The 20,475-nt window shown below is 50.7% G+C and overlaps 1 protein-coding gene across 2 annotated transcripts in view; it reads right to left on the minus strand.

Moving 5' to 3' along the window:
- LOC135911326 (supervillin-like) overlaps positions 1-20,475 on the minus strand; it is a 174,012-nt gene that overhangs the window by 69,800 nt on the left and 83,737 nt on the right. The gene's annotated exons all lie outside the window — the stretch shown is intronic.

Consider the following 20,475-nt stretch of genomic DNA (forward strand, 5'->3'; position numbering starts at 1 on the left):
AATTTTACAATTCATGATTTGTTGCATGTACGGAACTGAGGTGGCATACTGTGGTTACAGAATCTGGCCATCTAACGGAACAAAATAAGCAACAAAAATTTTTTCAGTTCTTTAAATTCAAACATGTGCAAATCAGCATTTTCTTTATTAGGCTATCTTTTTTCACTGAGCACATGCTCAGACGTATATATACATAAAAGCAGTGCTTTCAGCATCCCTTAAGAAGCAATAATGATCAATAATCAGCAGCTACCTAGATTATACCAATCAGCAACTACCTGGCAACTGAGCAGGGCTACAGATAGTTGAGAGTGAGCATATAAGTTCCACAAATAAGTCTCAGAATGATTGCAGACAACATGGCATGCAGCCCCATGGGAAGCATTCAGTTCTGACAATGCCCAAAACATAGCCCACACATGAAAAGGAATGATGAAGCAAAATGCAGAAGTGCACACATTTTATCCCAAATGACCTTTTTCCTACAAGCTGTGTTCATTCTGTAGAGCCATGGAATGTAGATGTGTGAAGGTACCCATTAACAAAGATGCTAAGCATTTCTCCAATTGACCTTTTTTAACAGCCTCAGCAAAACTGGCAGATGAAGAATCAATAGAAGGGACTAGCATGTAGCTTAGAAATAATGCAAAGGCAGTTACAACAAACAGGGCATTATAGAATGTGAGGGATAACATGCTGTAATGATTTAGCACTCACATAAAATGTCATAGTGAAGACTGAAGGCCCATGAAGAGCAACATGAATTAAAACACCAGGTACACATTCTTGCACTGTGGTGCATGCAGAACAAAACAAGGAAGCCAGCTGAACACACGAAATTAAACCACACTGCTGTACATATTACAAAAAACTTTTTGCTCAAAATTTTCAGTACGATGGAGTTAGGCTGGCACATTAAAATCGAATGCCGTTCAGTTTTTCTTTTTTTTTTTGTCGAGGAAACAAACTCGCACAAAGCAGATTTCTTGACTGGCAATCGAAGCCACAAGTGCTTGGGCACAATGAACGAATTACCTACAGCACAACGTTTCCATTGACAGTGCTCTGGGTGCTGCCACAAACACCATTGTGTGAACAAACAAATAAGAAAGAAAGGGGGGACAGTCTTCTGGTAAATGAACTTTATATGCTTTGCCACCGCACTTCCGATGAAATAAAAGCCAATACAACAATTATGTTAGCGAGTTTAATCCATACGAGCGTCAATATCAGCATAATACGATGCCGACAACCCCCATAAGAGGCAACCAGGGGCGCCTCGCGAACGAAAGGCACGGTGCGGCCCTGACAGCGTTGGTGAACGTATATGCCGCAGCACCTACGGCATCTCCAGGATGCGGCTATTCCGATTGGCCACAGGAATGCCCGTGCCAGCACACAAGGAACCGCGAAGTCACAGCGGCACAGAAAAGTCATCGCGACGTAACGCGGCCCCAGGTGCACGTCATTCCAACGCGCCCTTATCGTCCGAGAGACCCATTCGCGACGATTACCTCGTAACGCTCCATCGCGCGTAGTGCACTTCTTGGCGGTGAACGACATGGCTTGTCGGCCGCATCCGACTGCTGCTGCTGCCTGCTGCTACGCCGGCCGCATCGGCTGCCGAGACAATGCAGACCGACGACGCGCAATCGCGGTGGAGAGCGCGGTGTTGGGAGCACGTAGGCGCTCTGTTTCGACTGCATTCTATATGTTGGTTTTCGTTGCCGGAGGTGATACTTTTCGGGCACGTTTGCCCTCGGGATTTTCCCCCGCTAGAGCGCCTCATCTAGCCGTGGGCAGCGTGGGCGAGGTTGTTACGAGCGGGCGAGCGCCCCTGCCGTGGCGTGAGCGGGTAGCGCTTTTTCTGGACTTCGCGACTAAGCGCGCGCGAAAGCATACGCGGCACTCAAGGACGTCGAAAGTTTAAACAAAGGGCAGCGAAAGGTGAACTCCCGCTTCTTCTGTAGAAAGACCTGTCTAGACTGGGTTACGAAACAGCCAGAGTATACACACTTGCTCTCGGATCTAAAAGCGATGCAATGCTGGAGCCCTTAGTGACTACACAAAATATTGATACGCAACAGCCGCCACAGTTCTAGTAGACTGAAGAGGAGGAAGACTACGTGTTCCCGATTACTCGCCATCGAAGGATATCCTATCCTACTATAGGGTCACCTTATTTATTTATCAGCCAATTTATTTCATTTTTCAATCACATTACCAACCGGTTCGTGGCCTATCCCCCACAGTAGGTTTGTGCCATTAATTGATACTTCATGTCATCATCTTGAACACCGTTGGCGTATGTGTAAATATATTGTACATTGCCTTGTGCATCTGCTGCACGTAACACTTGATTGACGTGGACGTTCCCCGTACCCGCCATGGAGCTTCGCAGCGGTCGCAACGCCGACAATGCAACTTCGGCTCCTGCTTGTGGCACTTCATCTACGCAAGCCTCTACGCCTGGAGCCACGACTTACGTCACCATCACCCCCCCCCCCCCCCTGGATCCTGCCGTATTCCCCGGAGTCGGCAATCCTGATGTTGACGAATGGCTCCTATTGTACGAACGTGTCAGCACGTCACAGGTGGGATCCCACTATTATGCTCACAGACGTTCTTTTCTATCTCGACGGCACTAAGCGCGCATGGTTCCAGGCTCCCGAAGAGAGGAGATCACGAGCTAGGATCTCTTCAAGCAACCTTTCCGGCAATCCGTTTGGTCGCCAACTCAATGCAAAGAAGGTGCGTGCAGACACGACAGAGTCCTACGTGTCGTACATTCTTGACGTCTTGGACTTTGTAGCAAGGCCGACTCGAACATGTCGGAGGACGATAAGGTTATTCACGTCCTCAAAGACATTGCTGACGACGCCTTCAATCTACTGGTGTTTAACAACGTCACCAGCATCGATGCGATCCCCATGGAATGCCGCCGTCTCGAGCATGCTAAAAGCCGCGGAGTATCCCAGCAGATCACGCACCTTCCCAACGCAGCTGCTACGTCATCTCGTGACGACCTCTTCCACCAGCCCTCACGATGTGACAACTTAACCCGCACCATTCGTCGTGAGGTCAAAGCAGCACAACCGGCGGTCACTTCATTCCCGTCATTTGATCCTTCTCCCGCGGCGATCTCCTTGATACAGGCCGTCGTCCGCCATGAATTGTCGAACGTCGGCCTTCACTCCGTTCGTCGCGCGCGCTCTGAACCTCTTTATACACCCTCGTTCCCACCCCGCTCCTCTTGCTACTCTTTTGGATAACGCAACCCGTCCGAATGGTGCAACATTCACGACACGCCGATATGTTTTAACTGTCGACGTATTGGGCATATCGTTCGCTACAGCCGCACCTGCTCGATTTCTCCAACACGCTATTCTTCTGCCGCCTACCCTTCTACCCTCGTCCCTCTAGTTCGTCCTTTTCCTTCGCTCGCTCTATGTCCAGCCCAACCTCTGATCCTGCACCACCCCTGACAAGAACCCGTTACACCCGCTCATCTTCTCCCTCCCGCCGTCAATCTCATTCGCCTCCGTCACGCCGTGCTCCTCCACAGCACCCCCGACCGGAAACCGAGACAGTACAGCTTCTGGATGCGGTGCTGCATTGGCACGACATTGGCACAATATCCTCGCTTGACTATACCCACGCACCAGAAGCTTTTCGGACGTTTTTTGTTGATGTTCCCGTGTACGCGTTCATTGACAGCCGGGCACATGTGTCCTTTATGAGTGCCGCTCTTAGCCGTCGGCTCAAGAAAGTTCTGACGCCTGCCCCGCACCGAGCCGTAGAAGTCGCCGGCGGAGGGACTGTCGCTATTGTTGGCATGTGCTTTGCCCCACTCACCATCGCTGCGAGAAACACCGGCGTTCCCTTTACCGCCATCGAGCATTGCCCTCACAAACTCATTCTCTGTCTGGATTTTCTCGCCACTCATTCTGCCCGCAATGACTGTTCGGCCGGCTCACTTCGCCTTGACTTGCCTCTTCTTGCCAACCCTGTGGACCAGCCTCAAATCCGTTTAAGATGCAGGCATTTTATTGACCTTCAGCCTAAATCTGTGACACACGTCGATTTCTTTTCCACGCCAGCTGTACCTGACGGCAATTAAATGGTCACACCAATTCCGGCCGTTATGCTTACACGTAGTGTTACCGTTCCGCACACTCTGCTGACAATTACTTACCCCTTATTCCCTTACCGATATCTAAAAAGGACGGCCCGTTTTCTTGGGGTCCTGATCATGCCGCATCTTTTTTTTTCTCTGGTCCCAACTGTCCTTACCACGCCTCCAACCCTGGCACACTTTGACACGTCTGCCTCAACGGAAGTTCGAACTGATGCCAGTGGTCACGGCATAAGAGCAGTGTTAGTGCAACGCCAGCGTGGACATGATCGCGTTACAGCCTAGGCCAGACGACGTCTATTGCGTCTATTGCGTATTGCGTCCACCCAAAGGTTGCACTGGCACCTAACCACACTCATTCGGCAACTGGCGAATGAACAGGCCAAAATTAACCAGTCACAAAAGTCACACAAAAAAATTCCTACAACAAAAAAGCTTTCCTCGCAACTATGGCGCCTAGCGAATACACCGCAACAGCTCCTCTTCAAACTAGTCTTGAACTTCCTCTAGAGTTGCTATAGGTGGTCTAGTATGCACACTGCGTGCCAGGAGAGATTAGTATGCCAGACAAGCGTTGGTCAGTCGCATCCATGCACGCTACTCAGACAGGACAGTGCAGAAAAGAAAGAACAAGTTGCCTACTAAAGTTAACAGAATCAAAAAGCGAACGCACAACCTGAGGATGACATGAGGCTCTTTGGCGGTTACGTGAGCTTTAGTAGGGCGAAGCCGGAGCCCCTGATATAGACCCTTTTATCCGCTGTGTGGCAGCAGCGTGTTCAGGACCCTAGAAAACTTCCCGTCATGCATTTGTGACAGCCAAGAAAAAAGATATTTTGTCGTTTAGTATACTGTAGGTACTTCTTAACTTGTTCAGAAATAAAGAATGTGCACCATGCGTCGAACTTATGTTACGTGCAACAAAAAAAAGTCCATACAACAAAACTCACTTGTCGAACACTCCCAACCCTACAGCAAAACTGGTGCCAGCTGGAGGGTTCTATAAATTTATAGGCTATTGTAAGGTGGTGTGCCAGAGGGTTTAACCGGAGGCCTTTTAGGAACTCTGCAAGCATAAAAGGTGTCTATAGTTGTGGTTCTCGTTAAGAGGGAACAGCACACCATTCTCGATGAGTACACTGTCATTTCAGAAGTTTAAGCACAAACTATCGTCGATTATTGTCAATGTAAGCGAATAGCCCAAACGAGCGAACGAGAATTCGAATTATCGTTATCTTTGCAGAGTCAGACCACTGATCAACTACCGACTATGCACCCACGAAAAAGGACGAGAGAGGCAATGAAATATATTCGCTTTAAAACTAGAAATAATCGAGGATGTCTCAATGCAAGCGAACAGCCCGAAAGAAAGAAAATTCTAATTAACGTTTTCCTTGGCGAGCCCGACCACCGACCAACCACGAAAACGACAAAGAGGTAAAGACAGCTACCGATTCACTTTCAGCAATCTTCCCCACGTTACTTCGCTAGCGGCACAAAAATTACGAACAAATCACATAAAATCGCAACTTCCTTTATAACCATACCAAGACACCCAAGTGTGCGTCGTCAAGGTGCATGTATATAGAGCAAACGTCGCAGTGGCGGCACGTGCAAGCAGCCCAACGAAATGAGACGCCCATCAAACGACAGCCATTGTTCTCTGACGGACGGACAGCCGGCAGGACAAGCCACTGCCTCTGCTGCCTCTCTCACCATTCGCCCCCTTCACGTGCGCGCGAGCTCTTGCTGCTACTGCTGTACTCTCGCACGTGGCCTTATATGCCGCATCCAGGACCTCTCTAGACCCTGAGGAACCGCCGTGCGTGCGAGTGAGCAGGCAAGCGGCCTGCGGCGGACACGATCTCTTCGGTGTGTTCGCGTCAGAGCTCGTTAGGCACGCGTCTTGCGCAACCGCGTGCAGAAGGCATACACGGCCCACTCTTCCTCCCACCCATCCACGGCGACTTTCACACTTGCGCCCTCCGTAAGCTGCACTTGGAGCCGCGTGGTCGTGACCTTTTCCAAGCGTGCTGCTTGGGAATGCGAGTGGTACAAACGTAGATGCAGATCAGACAGCGATCATCACCGCCGCAATAAATCGTCCCAGTGACCTGGAATGGCACACTAAACGAGCGCACGGTATAACCATTGCGGTGTCACCGCGCAGCGAGAATGAATTTGCTACAGAAAAGAAAGGCATAAATGGGACACGTCAATTAACAGCTGCAAGTTCATCCGATGGATAGTTGAAATAGAAATGCGTCGTTTAAATGCTCGCTCCCGTCTCAATGAGACCCACCACAAGAAACAGCTGCAGCGGACTGTAACACGTTAATGGCGGTCGAGTGTTGACGCCTTCTGCGAATTATAAACGCGATACCAACGACAGGCGTCACGAAATTTACCTCAAATTTATGTCGCAGAAACAATTAAAATAGACAGCATTAACGAAATGGGATTCATCCATCGCTCATATGACAATATCAGAATGTTAATTGTTGAGTTAGACACTTAATTAGGCTAAATTAAGCTATCCATGGCTACAGCCCTGTTATTTAGAGGTCAGGTCAGAACAGCTGCTCCCGAATGGTCATTGCGTGCCACTTAAGCCGACCGTGTTCCAGTGAAGACGATTGGATTAACAGCTGCCAGTAAAATTCTAACCACACGTCCTGCTGGTTTGTGCCTTCCGATGGTGACGTGGCGGTGGTACTACCCGACTATAATATACCCGTACATGCAAAAACCTGTGCGTGTATCCAGATGCAGGAAAAGAACTAAAATGAGCCGACAAGCACTGATGTAATGATTTGCCAGGTGGTGCATTTGCGCAGGACAAAATGCTTGAAAAAAGAATATTTAACTGCTACTTGGATAATCCTACGCGAGATTTACCATGGCCTGTCAAATATTAACTAAAGTAGTCTTGGAAACACTCATGCAACGATCATTCGGAGAAGAGCCTAATGTGCCACACAAGATGCTTGAATCTGGCTGTGATTAACACGTTCATGACGACGAAGACTGCCCAGTGTTCCGGCGCCTTCAGCAAGGAAACGCGATAAATGCGATACCAACGACAGGCGCCACGAAATGTACCCCTAATTGCTGTATCGCAGATAAGAAATGAAATAGAAAATATATTAACGAAACACGACGTCCCCGCTCCTCACGCGCTATAGATGAAAGGGGAAAGAGAAGGCTCTCATAGTTGCCGCACGTTGACAAACGCAGACGAGCACTTCATTACATGCGAGCCGAAACGCGGCCATCCTCTCGCAGCCTAGAAACTTGGGGCAGCATCACTACCGGATCGCAAGATCGCCAATAAGGCCATGTTTCTCACATTTGCGTCGAAGCCCCGTGCAGGAAACCGGGGCGCAGCGATTGCACAACGGCGCGCGGTCACGTGGGGTCTCATGAGAGATGCCAACACTTTCGCTGCTTCCGCAAAGACCGCGGCACCTCGCCCCCGTCCGCCCATTATGCAGGAGCGAGGCCAAGCCGCAGCCGACTGTCGTGATCGCGCATCGCTTATACGGCGGCTGCGTTGTAGGTGCATATTGCATGCGCCCGCATGTGCGACGCTGGCCGCCGCCTTCATGAGCACGCATGCGGTCGTTAAAAGGCGTACGAGTGACCCGGCACTAATCTACTCTTCGCCAAATGCGTAACCACAGGAACTAAGTTCATTACGGAAGGTCACGCGGGAGACAGGTCCGCGTGACCATGTATTGGCCCGACAGCGCGCCATAGAGAAATATAGCACGTGGGGATTTCGGTCGCCGCATATGGGCTTGACTCCACTATCCGTTCCCGGGGTGACGACGGCTCGCTTGGAAATACGCACAGGTCGCTAGACTGGAACGAGTGCTTCGGCGAGCCCGATTTCCTTGTCTCATAGATAACGCTCCACAAACAGTCAAGTATTCGTGCCTGAGAACTATTTGCGATATTGTGTTTGTCTCCACCGATGCGGTTATAGGCGCTTACTGAGGGGAAAGAAAGACAGTTTAGAGGATGAACAGAAGAGGGCAAGGCCAAACTGACTACATAAACTTGAGTGCGTCTCGACCGTCGCAGCAATGTCTTCGGAACGTACGCATCTACGCTGCCAACTCATTTATGAGGTTGGCTTATATCTCTAGTTGCTTTTGCGCCATAAAACTCTAAATAACCAACTCATTTATGCATTAACAGCAACCTACCCTTTCCTTTTGAAGCGGAGTATTTAGCCACAAAAAAGAAGCCGACAAGAAACATCGATGGTACGATAATGCAAGGAACCACGAGCACGTGCGCTCCAACGGCACCGCCGATACCTTGACGTTCCCAACAGTTCTCACTCACCCCATGTATGGAAAAACTTCACAGCAACGTTACGACCAAGCCTGCCCACTACGAACAAGGAAAGAGCTTAGCGTCGAGTACACGACATAAACGCAACTGTACAAGCACAGCCAGGGGTCGTGTCATCCTCGAAAGCGCATTAAGGTCGTCCTGTACATTAGCAGCGTGTGCACACACCGTGGTCACACTATGTCAGTGGACAAAGAAAGCCGAAAGAATTGACCGACTTGTGCACCAACAAGACGAAAGAAAGCAAACTGCTCCCCCCCCCCCCACACACACACACACGAGACGCAACAAGGAACAGTCGCCATATTAATGCTACATAAAATTTCCACCGCATGCACGCACACCCACAAACGCAATTTGTTCCCCGCGAGGTCCCATTAACTGGGTCCGAGAATGTCTGCGGTTTTGTGGCCACGCAATACGTTATTTGACTATGCATACAAGTGGATCGAGCCCTTGAAGCTGCAGCGCCGCTGTGCAGCGAGCGATCAAATTTGGGACTTCCCCCCCCCCCCTCCCCGCCACACAGAAAAGCACGCTCGGCAATCTCATCTCGATCCACGCACATTTCCTCTTTTCTTGTACATGATACAAAAACGAGACAAGGATCTATAGGACCAAAATAACGGAGCGAGAGTTGCGTACACGCACATGCACGCACGCACGCACAGGACGATATGTAGGACGATATTTCCAGGGAAGGCGCGTGGCCCTATCAACGAAACGAGGCTGGCGTCAGCGAAAAGGAACCACGAAACACGCCAACTGCCCGGGAGAGGAACTCTTCTTTTTCGGCCGACCGACCCGGTCCCCCGAGCGTCGAGGTCACACCGGAGGGGTCAGCCAAGGGGCCAACACGCACCGAGGCTGTGCGGACCGGTTCCCCATATGGGCGGTGCTCGCGGGGGGACGCAAACGGATCGGCAATCGGACAACGCGCGCGCGACAGGAACGGCCCGCGCTATTGCGATGCGCCCGGCGCGCCTTCAACGATGAGGAGGGTCCGAGACCGCCGCGGAAATAACGGCACGGGCGCGCGTGCTCCGCAGCAGACTGATCATAGCCATTGGTCAGCGGTGTATACACTTCCGTCCTCGTATACAGATTGCTACGCGCACAACTATGCACCCGCTGGCTGGCCGCGGAACGCATAGGTGGCACTCAGGCACGGACTATATCCAACAAAAACAAAATGGATATGCATACAGTGCCAGTAATACGTGTCTATAACCTGCGTTTGCGTGTACGTGCATGCTCATCCTGCAAGTTTCGAGTTCGTCGCTCTTTGAACCATCGCTTCAGAGACATTTGGCCAGGAGGAAGAATGATACCCGAATCGCAAGAAACAGGGCCACCCAAAAGGGCAAATTATAAGTCGAGTTTTCAATATGGGAAGAAGCCCGGACCACGAACGCCACCGAAGCTCTGAAGGAGGAAAACGGGCATTGACCTCGAGGTCGAGCCAAGCGCACTGCAGGTCGACAATAACCGATCGTTAAACGACCGACTATACATCGCTGTCACCCGCCATTTCACCGACTGCTTGCTTGTAAGAGGAAAGGGTGAATTGCACGGCTGCGCAAACCTACGATGGCCGAATGCTAAAAAAGAAAAAGTGCTGAGGGTAACTTCAAGGAAAACGTAGTCTTGCCATGGCTAGTTCGACCACTACCGAGACAACAATGACATCGGCACGACGCCGATACGACGACAGCGTCGATGATGGCGAACAGTTCAACACGTGGCGGGCCCGGGACAAAATCTTGGGTGGGGGAAAATTTTCTAGACATTTCTAAGGAAACACGTGCGACGATAAACGCTGTGATAATACTCAAACTGCGGACGCGTAGAAGCGTCCACTAGGGAGATGTCATCACCTCCGATCGGCAATGGACAACGTTAACAGCTTGCGCCATCGCAGGGGACGAATCATCGAGTACGAGAACTCGAAAAACATATTCGCAAGAGCAGTCGCCAGCGCACTTCTCGATACGTGGCATTAAAAATTATGGGTTTTTACGTGCCAAAACCACTTTCTGATTATGAGGCACGCCGTAGTGGAGGACTCCGGAAATTCCGACCACCTGGGGTTCTTTAACGTGCACCTAAATCTAAGCACCACGGATGTTATCGTATTTCGTCCCTATCGACATGCGGCCGCCATGGTCACGTTTCATGGCATTAAGTGCGACAGTTGTAGCAATATATGTGAAGCTACTGAACTGCGCGTCGCAGACCTAAGTTTAACAATAAAGCGCGCAGGGTGCATATACGTTTTTCGAACCGTTTGCACGCGCCTGTACATGCCTCAAAAGCGTTGCCCGCCGATTATTAAACAGGAGTATAACAACGAAAAGAGCAGGCAGTGCGTGCGCGGCAGCATCACACACAGCAGTATACATGCACGTCGCGCGAAAGCGCTAAGGTCAACAGTCTACAGTACACAAGCCGCTCGGCGACGCGCACTGTCCCGCATCAGCAAGACGTGTCATCCCGAGGCGATTGTTCGCGGACAAAGGCCAGCGCTAGCCGGCGGCCAGGCACGAAACGTCGTGGTCTGCCGGCGCCTGCTGTTTAGAATGCAGCGCGCCGCGCCGTTATAACGCCACCGATTCGTCGGCATATACGCGCTTGCTCTGCGGAGCATGAAGCTATACGGATGGAGGAAGGTCACGGACGGCGTACACGGCGCGCAGAAGTAGCCAGCGCTAAAGACGACCAGGGAGGACTTGCGCGCCACACATCTCGAAAGCACGCCGTTCGCAACGGGAGTCCATCCCCTCCAGCGTGCGAGTCTTTGCATCTTGGATTTTATTTTTTTTATTATTTTTTCATCTTTCTTTTCCGCCTCTTTGTGTCCATGTGCAAGCGTTTGTGAATAGTGGTCTATCAACAACCAGATCTCACACGCGAGCCAGAATCTGGAAACGAGGGAGGGTGTCCCGATGAAAAGCCATATTCTGGGCGAGATGCAAAGCTTTTTTTCTGCCTAATTGTGGGAACACATCTCGACAAGTCCGCAAATTTGCTTCCCAGCAAAAGAGTACGCGCGTACGCACATCGTTACGCACTACAAAACCAGCGATGAATGAAGGAAAGCAGCAGCCGCCGAAACGGCAATAGCAGCCCGGAGTCCAGCGTACGAGCGCGTCCAGATGCAGAGGATATGGCAGAAAAGCAAAGGAAATCGTCGTCGCGGTGGGGCGTGTAGTGCGCCAAATGCGCTTGCTGTAAACCCCCTCGCCCGGCGTACTCTTTGCGCAAACCAGGTTTCAGGGCCAAGGCGCCCGACATCAGTGTGCCGACATCGCGAAGAAAGAAAGAAAGCAGGCTCCCATCTTGCTTTTCGTGGAGGAAGCAGCGATCCGTGACGGTTCCTGTGGAGCCATAGATTGTAACGGAGAAAAAAAAATCGAAGCTAAAAAAAGCACAGGAACATAGTGAAAGAAAAAAGGAAGAGAACAAATTTCTAGTTTCATTCTGTTCTTTTTCTTACACTTGGGGACTACGTACCGACGCGTAAAGAGCAGCAGCAGCACAATAGTAGCGGGCGGCGCGAAACGACAACGGGGTGACGCGCGCGGAACGCAGGTGCGAATGGGAGCGACAAACTGGCCATTGTTGCAGGGCGGACCGTCCGCTCTCCTTGGCCGAATGCGGCAGATAGCCCGTGTTTACGAAGTCTCTCGAAAGAGATGAGAACACGCGAAGGCACCGAATAGAACTGTCCCCATAGCGCGCGCGCACGCGAAAAGATAGCGGTTTCAGGGGCATGGGTCACGCGGGCTGCGGAAAAGGCGACTGTGTTCTCAAAAAGTCCTCATACATAAGAACACAGAGGCTTATAGAGGTGCAGAAGGGTATGCTGGCCACAGTAAAAATACGCGCGCACGCAAATCGCACGAGGACGTTGTGCTTCAACGAGCGTGCCTCAGGTCAATGTCCGCAGAACCGCAAGAAGGAAAATCGGTCTCCACGTAGGCCACGGTGCGCAGGTAAACACAGCGCGTCCGAAACGTATGCGCTACGCTCTCCAGTCCGCGAATGACGCCAAAGGCACTGCGCTTTTCCAAGAGGTGCACGAGAAGGCAGAGAAATATCGCAACGTCGATATGCCAAAAGGCGGTAGTTCGGAGCTCTGGACGAACTTGCAAAGAAGGCGGCCTCCTTGCAGATAGATCTCGGATGTGGCTGGGCCGAGTTGACAGCTGGTTCCTTGCGTGAGTGCAGTGCTAGCAAAGAAATGCCGGCAGCCAAGTCATCCAAAGGCACTATAATTTTTTTCCGGCGCGAAAGAAGCCGAGTGGGAGCGAGGAGACTGCCCGCAAAACGCGCGCATTCTTCGCACTGTCGAAAGCGCAGGCGAGACGGCGGCCGCTGTGGGCGAAGGCCGTTGCGCTCATCGCTATAATGGCTAAAGCGAAGGTAGTTGGTTCCGCAGGGGCGAAAGCTGCCTACGCGAAGCGTATAGGAAACTAACGGCCCACGCTAAGCAAGCACCACTTGAATGGAAAGGCAGTCCTTCTGGTCGATTAACCGCGCACGTTCTGGTCGATGAAGTATTTTGACCCCAATCAAACTATGAAAGATGGCCGCGAAGTTCGACCCGCAATACCGGTGTGACCGAGCCGAACACATGCTGGTCGAGGAGAGTTAACGCGATGTCTCGCGGGCTTGACCGCGTGATAGCTATGTGCCACGGTAATACTGACAACGACACGTATTGGCGGTGCTACAGGCTGTAGGCACAACGAACCCTCGCACAACCAAAACCCGCAGCAATGACCGTCATTGCCAAAGCAACAGGCGAACACCCGTCTCCGGCGACAATAACCACGCCGTATTTCAGGTTTAGTTGGCGGATACAGAGGGCATGGTAGCCGCGGGTCAAGCCGTGACGGCCCGTGTCCCACGCTTATCGCGCCTTTCTCTGCAGAGAGCGTGCGCGTGCGTGCAGGTGGCTGCATCGCATCACCACCAAAACACGGAAAGAGGAGCCGGTATACGTGTGCAGTGCGACGTAATACAAATGCGCAGGCAAAAAGCCGACGAGTAGGTGATTACGATCTTGACCTGGCATGACTCTATACCCGAACACACGGTCTGCACGCCTGACCGCCGCGCCGATCTCATTAACGAGCAGCCAGGCCAGGAAAATGAATAGAACCTGCCAGTTCTCTCTCCCTCTTTTCTTTTCGCGCTTTTGACGACTGAAACAGTGAGTGCACGCGGCCGCGCGGGTGGAGGTCGCAGTATAACGAGTTTCAAGCGGGATGGCTGAAAACTATAGCGCCTGCTATAATCGGCGTCATGGGAGAGCGCGTGACGATCACAGAGTCACGACACCATTTTCTCCTAGAGATTTGTACGGCCGCCTAAAGAGTGAACTGCGGAGTATTTAAAAACAATGGACTGCCGACCACTCACCCCCGCGGGAGCAAGCTGCTCGTCCCATATTTCACTCCTCCTCGACCCTTTCCGTACTCGATGGGAGCACGTTTATTCAGAGCACGCCCAAGCATGCAGCGTGAACGTCCTCCATGGAGAGCACGAGAATTTTCAAGAAAGCCAAGTCAGAGCGATACTAAAGAAGGATAAAAGTTAAGCTGCGTAAGTTGCCCTTCGGAAAATGCAATGTGACCATTGAGAGGAGACTTGGTAAATCAGAAAGGATGTTTTAAGAAAGAAGCGGGTGGCGACAATTTCCTTAGGTTCTCGGTACACCTCGCCGCTACATCATGAACACTGAAGGCGTATACCCCGACTTAGGTAATCGCTGAGGAAGGACGACTTTGTATTCTATAAAAAGCAACGAATCAATTCAGCAAATTTCGGGAACTTGTCGCGAGCCAAAGCGGCCCGATTACGAGAAATTAACGAAATATGAGGTCAGTGGCGTCCAGGCAGTGGAGTAAAATTCAAGAAAGGGGAGCTTGGCCTGCATTTCCTCCCCTAGTAATCAACTTTGTTCAATCGAATGAGTAACACAGAAAACTTTGAAAGATCACTAGTCAAAAATGACTTATTGGTGTCCTTTAGTTGTCCTTTTGAATATGGGCGAAATGTATAATTATCCAAGCAAGAGTAATTGCCGGCTCTCTGCAGTAGAAGCGCATATCGATTGATGTTTATTATGCCTAGCGGCAATTACGCTATTTCTGCGGCATTTATGGAAAAAAAGACATTCCAAGTGAGGGTCAATTATTCTTTTGCAGGACGGCATGCACGCTAACGAACCCCTACGTCGTTTGATGGATATGCCTTAGAGCATACAGCGTTGAATTACGAATCGTGTAATCAACCAACCAATTGCAAAATTTAAAGTGGCAAACGGAGATGGGAAAAGGAATAGAAAAGGCACGCAACAAGTTATAATACTGGTTTCGTGTCAGCCTTTGCTATAAGACGCGCACTGTGCAAGGATACGTATCGTTGGACAGAATGACTCATTCCACCGAACACGGAAGGTGCTGCAGTCGGTCAAGCGCCTCCCGTGCACGTAACAGGCAAACTGCGTAATCAGTGACCAAATCTATCGCACGAGACCAGTGTTCAGACGAACAAGCGCGCAAAAAAAAAAAAGCGCGTCGCTAGCGACGCTCCTGTATACGGATGGAACCGTCGCGTCTTTAGCGGCGACCCGAGTCGCTCCGGGCAAAGTTTCTCGTCGTACATCACTCCCTTGAAGTTTCATTTCCTTCGGCAAACTTCGCTCAAGAAAGACAATCAGAAAATGAGGTCCGAAACGGAGGCAGAGAGAGAGGGAGAGAGAGAGAGAGCAAAAAAGTCTACAATTAATTGTTCGGTCACGCCTGCCAAACTGCGCAGTTTTCCGGAAAAAAAAATGAAAGAATGAAATGCGGGCATCTTCTCGGAGAAGTTTCTTTTCTAACGAGAAACGAAGTCAAGCGGCCCGGAGCGGCAGTCCATTAGCGAGGCGCGCGCGTGAGCGCGACGCACTTGCGAGAGTTCGGGGACCGATCGATTATACGAGGAACCAAGCGTGCAAGTAAGCGCCTGAACCAGCGACAACGACGACGTTTCCGAGAACCAGTTTTTTGCTTTGTTTCGACCGTTTGTTTGCGACAGCCTCCAGATAGGTTTCATGCGCCGCTGCAAAGCACCCGTTCCTAGAACGAGAATGTATAGGGGTCACAATGCCCTCCCTGCCTTCCTTGCACAACTAACACGACGAAAGAAAGAATAATCTGTACGGTGCGACAGCCCCGGTCAGGTTCGACAAACCCTTTGCGCGCAATAAAAGCTAAAGCGCGGAATTGCTAAGAAAAGAAAAAAAAAAGCGCATATTACAGCTCCACAGAAAGGACGGCATGACAAGAACGAGGTAGCGCAGACGATGAAAGTGCCATAAATCGTGGACGAGAAAATGACAAAGGCGAAATTTGCCAGCTTTCGTCGCACAGACGACTGGAATCTGCAGTGCGATCACTCCGGCAGCTCGAAAAACAAAAGCTTGGCAACGAAACAAAGTGAAACACAAGTCGCACGAAATTCCAGCAGCTCCTGAAATTTAGAACGACAACAGCGTTCGATACAGAGCCGTTTTTCCGAGGCCTCCTACACTTCGCAATCCGCGAGACCGTTATATGGTTCTGTTTCTGCGTTTGAGCGAATACGAAAGGGCTGAACGGGATGGCATAACGACACTGACGTGGCCTAAAACAACACGGCCATTTTATAACGACCGTTCCCCGGAAACTGAACTGTGAAAGCTGGTAACAAAAGAACAATGCCACTTACAGGACTACAGCCAGTTTTCTAGCAATAAACACGCAGCGCGCGCGTCTAACCCCAACTTTATAATGCCGAGTGCTCAAGGAAGTGCCATATGAGGCGTATGACAGAGGCACACGGATGTAAGAGCCTTGCAAAGCAGAACATGTAATGAATGCGATTCAGCACTACTTAGAAAGGGCTGAAACTGTCTGGAAGTACCCAAGAAAAAGGGGGAGGGGGGGAGGGGGGGGCCAGGTTCAAAGCAATCTTGCAAGCTAAATAATGAAGAGTGAGCGAGGTAGCAGAAGTAGCGGATGACACGAGCACAGCGTCACCACCGCCTGCCGCAGCTGTCTGTCACTAGCGCGAATGCGGTGCACTATGCTTGCTGCGAGAAGAATGTTAATGAAAGGTGTACACACAGAAGTATACGACGCGCATCTATATACATCTAAGCCTTTTTTTAAAGCCCGTTGCGCCCCTGTGGTACATAACCACATTGGCGAATTGGCCAAGAATGTACACTGTACAATATCTGTGTTCTACAAGAATGTACAATGTCTATTCGGGCCAACACACACACACACGCGCGCGCGGCCCGAGTTGTGTTCTCGCCAAGACAGCGGCACCCGCAAAATTGGGGGAACAGGCTGAGGAAGCTTGGCGTTAATAATACCATGCTGGCAGAACAAGCAAGACGGAAGAGGGTGTTAAAAGGAAAATCCCGTTGACAGGTACAAAAAAGCACCACTCGATGCGCCCGAGACAAAATCACGAAGCAGGTGCGTGCGCCACGCGCGCCAGAAGCTGCAGTAGCAAGCAACAGTGACACCCGCACTAAAGTTTCCCGAGGAAAAGTATATGGCGGCAGGGAGGGATCGATCCAGGGGCGTATAACGCGTATATACGCAATCAAGTGGTGCAATGGACCGTTACTGCGCTAATCACGTGTCAGCCCCGAAAACCAGAAACGCGCATACGGGCTGCCTTTTCCCGGACCGCGCCGTCCGCTTCTCGGAAAGTATTTTCAGCAGAACTAGTTTCGACCGAAGCACAGAACGGCGCTGCAGGAGTTTCGCTTTAGAAGACCGAAACATTTCCCCAAGGAGGGAGGATGGAATGGGAAGTCATTGCGTAGCGAAACCACCAGTCGACTCCCACGCGCTAAAAACCGTGAATATTGCAACGATAAATCACAGTGGGCGAAAATATGAAAGATGCTCAATGTGTTACCGGAAATGAGATCCGAGGCACTCCAAGTAAAGCAAAGTGGTTGGCAAGTCATGCAATTTCCCGTACAAATTTGACACGCAGTTATACTTCCTCGCACAGAAAAACCGACGACCTTAACGCACATAATGCGTGACCGACGCGTGACCGATGTGATAATCAAACCTCTGCCGGCGAGCACAGCAGCTGAGTGACCCAAGCATTAAGCCACGATTTTTGGTTCTTTACTGATAGGCCACGATCGCACGCATGTTTATCTCGCTCCAAAGCCAGCCAGCTCTTCGAAACGCTCGATGCGGGCACCCCCGTGCTACTTCTTTTCCCGTGACAGCTTGCGTTTGAGACCCAGTGTTAGAGACTGCACTATCTCCGGGACCGGCCTGCTTTGCTACAGTACTTTCCTCGTAGCAGCACGCGCTACATAGAAACTGCGACGTTGTACGGACTCTAGTTGGTCAAGTTAACATTTGCTTCCCTGAAGTACAAATGTCATTGTCATATTAACATACACTACATAAAATAGCCATATGTACGCACGAGTGCATAACACGTAGTCGCCGATGACGTCACAATCCGTGTTGTACACTAACCGTCGTCTGCAACTATATGGAACCCAATGATCGCCATGTAAGCTGGCGTCAAACGGCCGGCGTATAAATCATGCCATTGCCCTCATACGATCGTCTGGAATGTGTTTGTGCTGCTGACGTCAAACACACGCGTACCCTAGCGACCAACACATACAAATACTCATTAACAGGCGATAACAGGTGGACCAAATTGTACAATGGTCGATAACCAGGCGCCTGCAAAATGCTGCGCATAACAGCTTTCCACAGTGCGTGGTATCTGCACAATTTATTTGTGTGCCTGTGCGGAGGTCTGTATGCATACATGCAAGATTCAACTTGCACCCACCTATGCACCTTGCACACCACATTTACATTTAGGTGCACAAGAAGCTCCACGGCTCCTATCAATCTAGCAAAATCGATGATCACAGGCGTTCAAGCTGAGCTGAACGGCTGCTTCTGTCAAAAGGAAACACTAAAATTACTTGTAAAAGCGCACATAGCTGGCGAGAAAGGCTCCCTACCGAGGGCACAAGGGAAGCGCTACGAGACAGACGACCAAAACATGCGTCGAAGAGTCAAGCGAAACGCTCCCCATACGAAGTATTGCTTTCCGAAAATAAAAACTGAGGCGTTGTTTTTATTGCGGTGTCGAATTAATCGCACTAAATAAAACACGCGGGATATTGATTACAATCAAGTTGACCTCAACAATACACTTAATCGCACAACTTCATATCACCCAGAGCATCAGCCCGATGCGAGGTATGACGAAGTGAACTCTCCACGGGAGCAAGAAACGAAGCAGCAAGCATATTCACGAAAAGCTGCCAAAGTACAGTCAGGCACCTTAGAGCACACTAAGCGCTATAGTTTGCGAGCTAGAAAAGCGCGTCGCATTTCAGTTGACCACTGCACTTCGAACTTTGCTGCCGCGCTTTGTGCTTTTAATTAACAACGCCTCATGATGCGCAATGTATAAATAACGATAAAAACTTGCAGACGTTGTGAATGTTTGATTCGTGTTCGAATCGGTCTTAAAAATTGCTATTCGCACACCCCTATAACAGCACCACATTTATAGCCGTGTTGAATACGGTGTGTTGATCTTCGTATAGACGAAATAAACACCTCATCATCTCTATTGAGTGGTTGCTCTCAACATGGCATAGCCTTTTAAATGAAGTCCTCACGACCACACTTTGTGAATAGTCGCCTGGGCGTCGCAGGAAAGGTGGTGGAAAGGTGGTGAAAACGTGTCGAGATGGTTTCGGTGTCCGCTCAGGCCAACGAGTAACGCCACCGCGCTTTCCAAAAAAATTTGCCCCTTCAAAGGGACAAATGTTCTGTCCCTCTGATGTACTTGGCCCTCGAAGCACGTGCAAAGGACGTTGAGCAGACAAGTACTGGATCGCCGTTGCAATGATCGCCATTCATATTGGCGTGCTCTAAGTATGACTTGTTTGGGAGAGCGAGTTGGTAGCGGACGAGTAACGGGGCCAATCAATTAGCACTCCCCGCATCCAGTCACTGTCGATACGACGGGTCAAAATAAACGGCACGAAGAACAGAGTGCTCTACGTGCATCGATCCACTACACGATGGCGAGACTAGCTTGCATCGCATACAGAGACTAAACACGAAACGAGTATCGCATTACAACAGCAACAGATCGAATCCGCCTGTCTGCACGACGCACGAGATTCGTGTCGCGGTCTGCAGGCGACCCACGCCTTCTCCGCACCTGCACTAAAGCTTATCGACAGACACGTAGACGCACTGTATGCGTGTACACACACACACACACACACACACACACACACACACACACACACACACACACACACACACACACACACACACACACACACACACACACACACACTAAGCGAAATGAATGCATGCCACGAGCGCAGTCGCGGCCTCCTTCGACCCGGGACGATTTAACCTTGGAACAGGAAGCCAGGGCAACACGGCCGTATCAGCCGCTCCTTGTCCCTGCCCAGCTCAGAGACACGACAAGGAGCCAGAAGCTCAAACGCAGCAGGGGTGTGCAGTACGTGCGCACGACAAAGCCCGCGCTCTGTCTGCCCAGGTGACAGGCGACCAACCCAAGCAATTGGCTGCGGCGCTTGTCACGGCTCCAAACGATGAAGCACGGGACTACAGCCAGCCATTGTCCCGTTTCGGGGTGAGGAGTAACCCGGCATCGTTGTTCGGAAACTTGCATCACCGGGTCCTTCGCGGATGATATTGATGCGCACACGCGCGTGCCATGGGGCTAGGAAGCGATAACTTACCAGATTTAACGTCCCAAGATCGGAACTCGGGCCCAGATTGCGTTAATTGCGTAATTTTTTTACTACTATTTATGGCATAAGTAACTGGCTTAGGCACTGTCAATTCACACGCCTGCCTTCTGTACACTCTTCGGTTTAT

This window comes from Dermacentor albipictus, chromosome 1 (assembly GCF_038994185.2).
Source record: "Dermacentor albipictus isolate Rhodes 1998 colony chromosome 1, USDA_Dalb.pri_finalv2, whole genome shotgun sequence".
Taxonomy (NCBI): Eukaryota; Metazoa; Arthropoda; class Arachnida; order Ixodida; family Ixodidae; genus Dermacentor; species Dermacentor albipictus.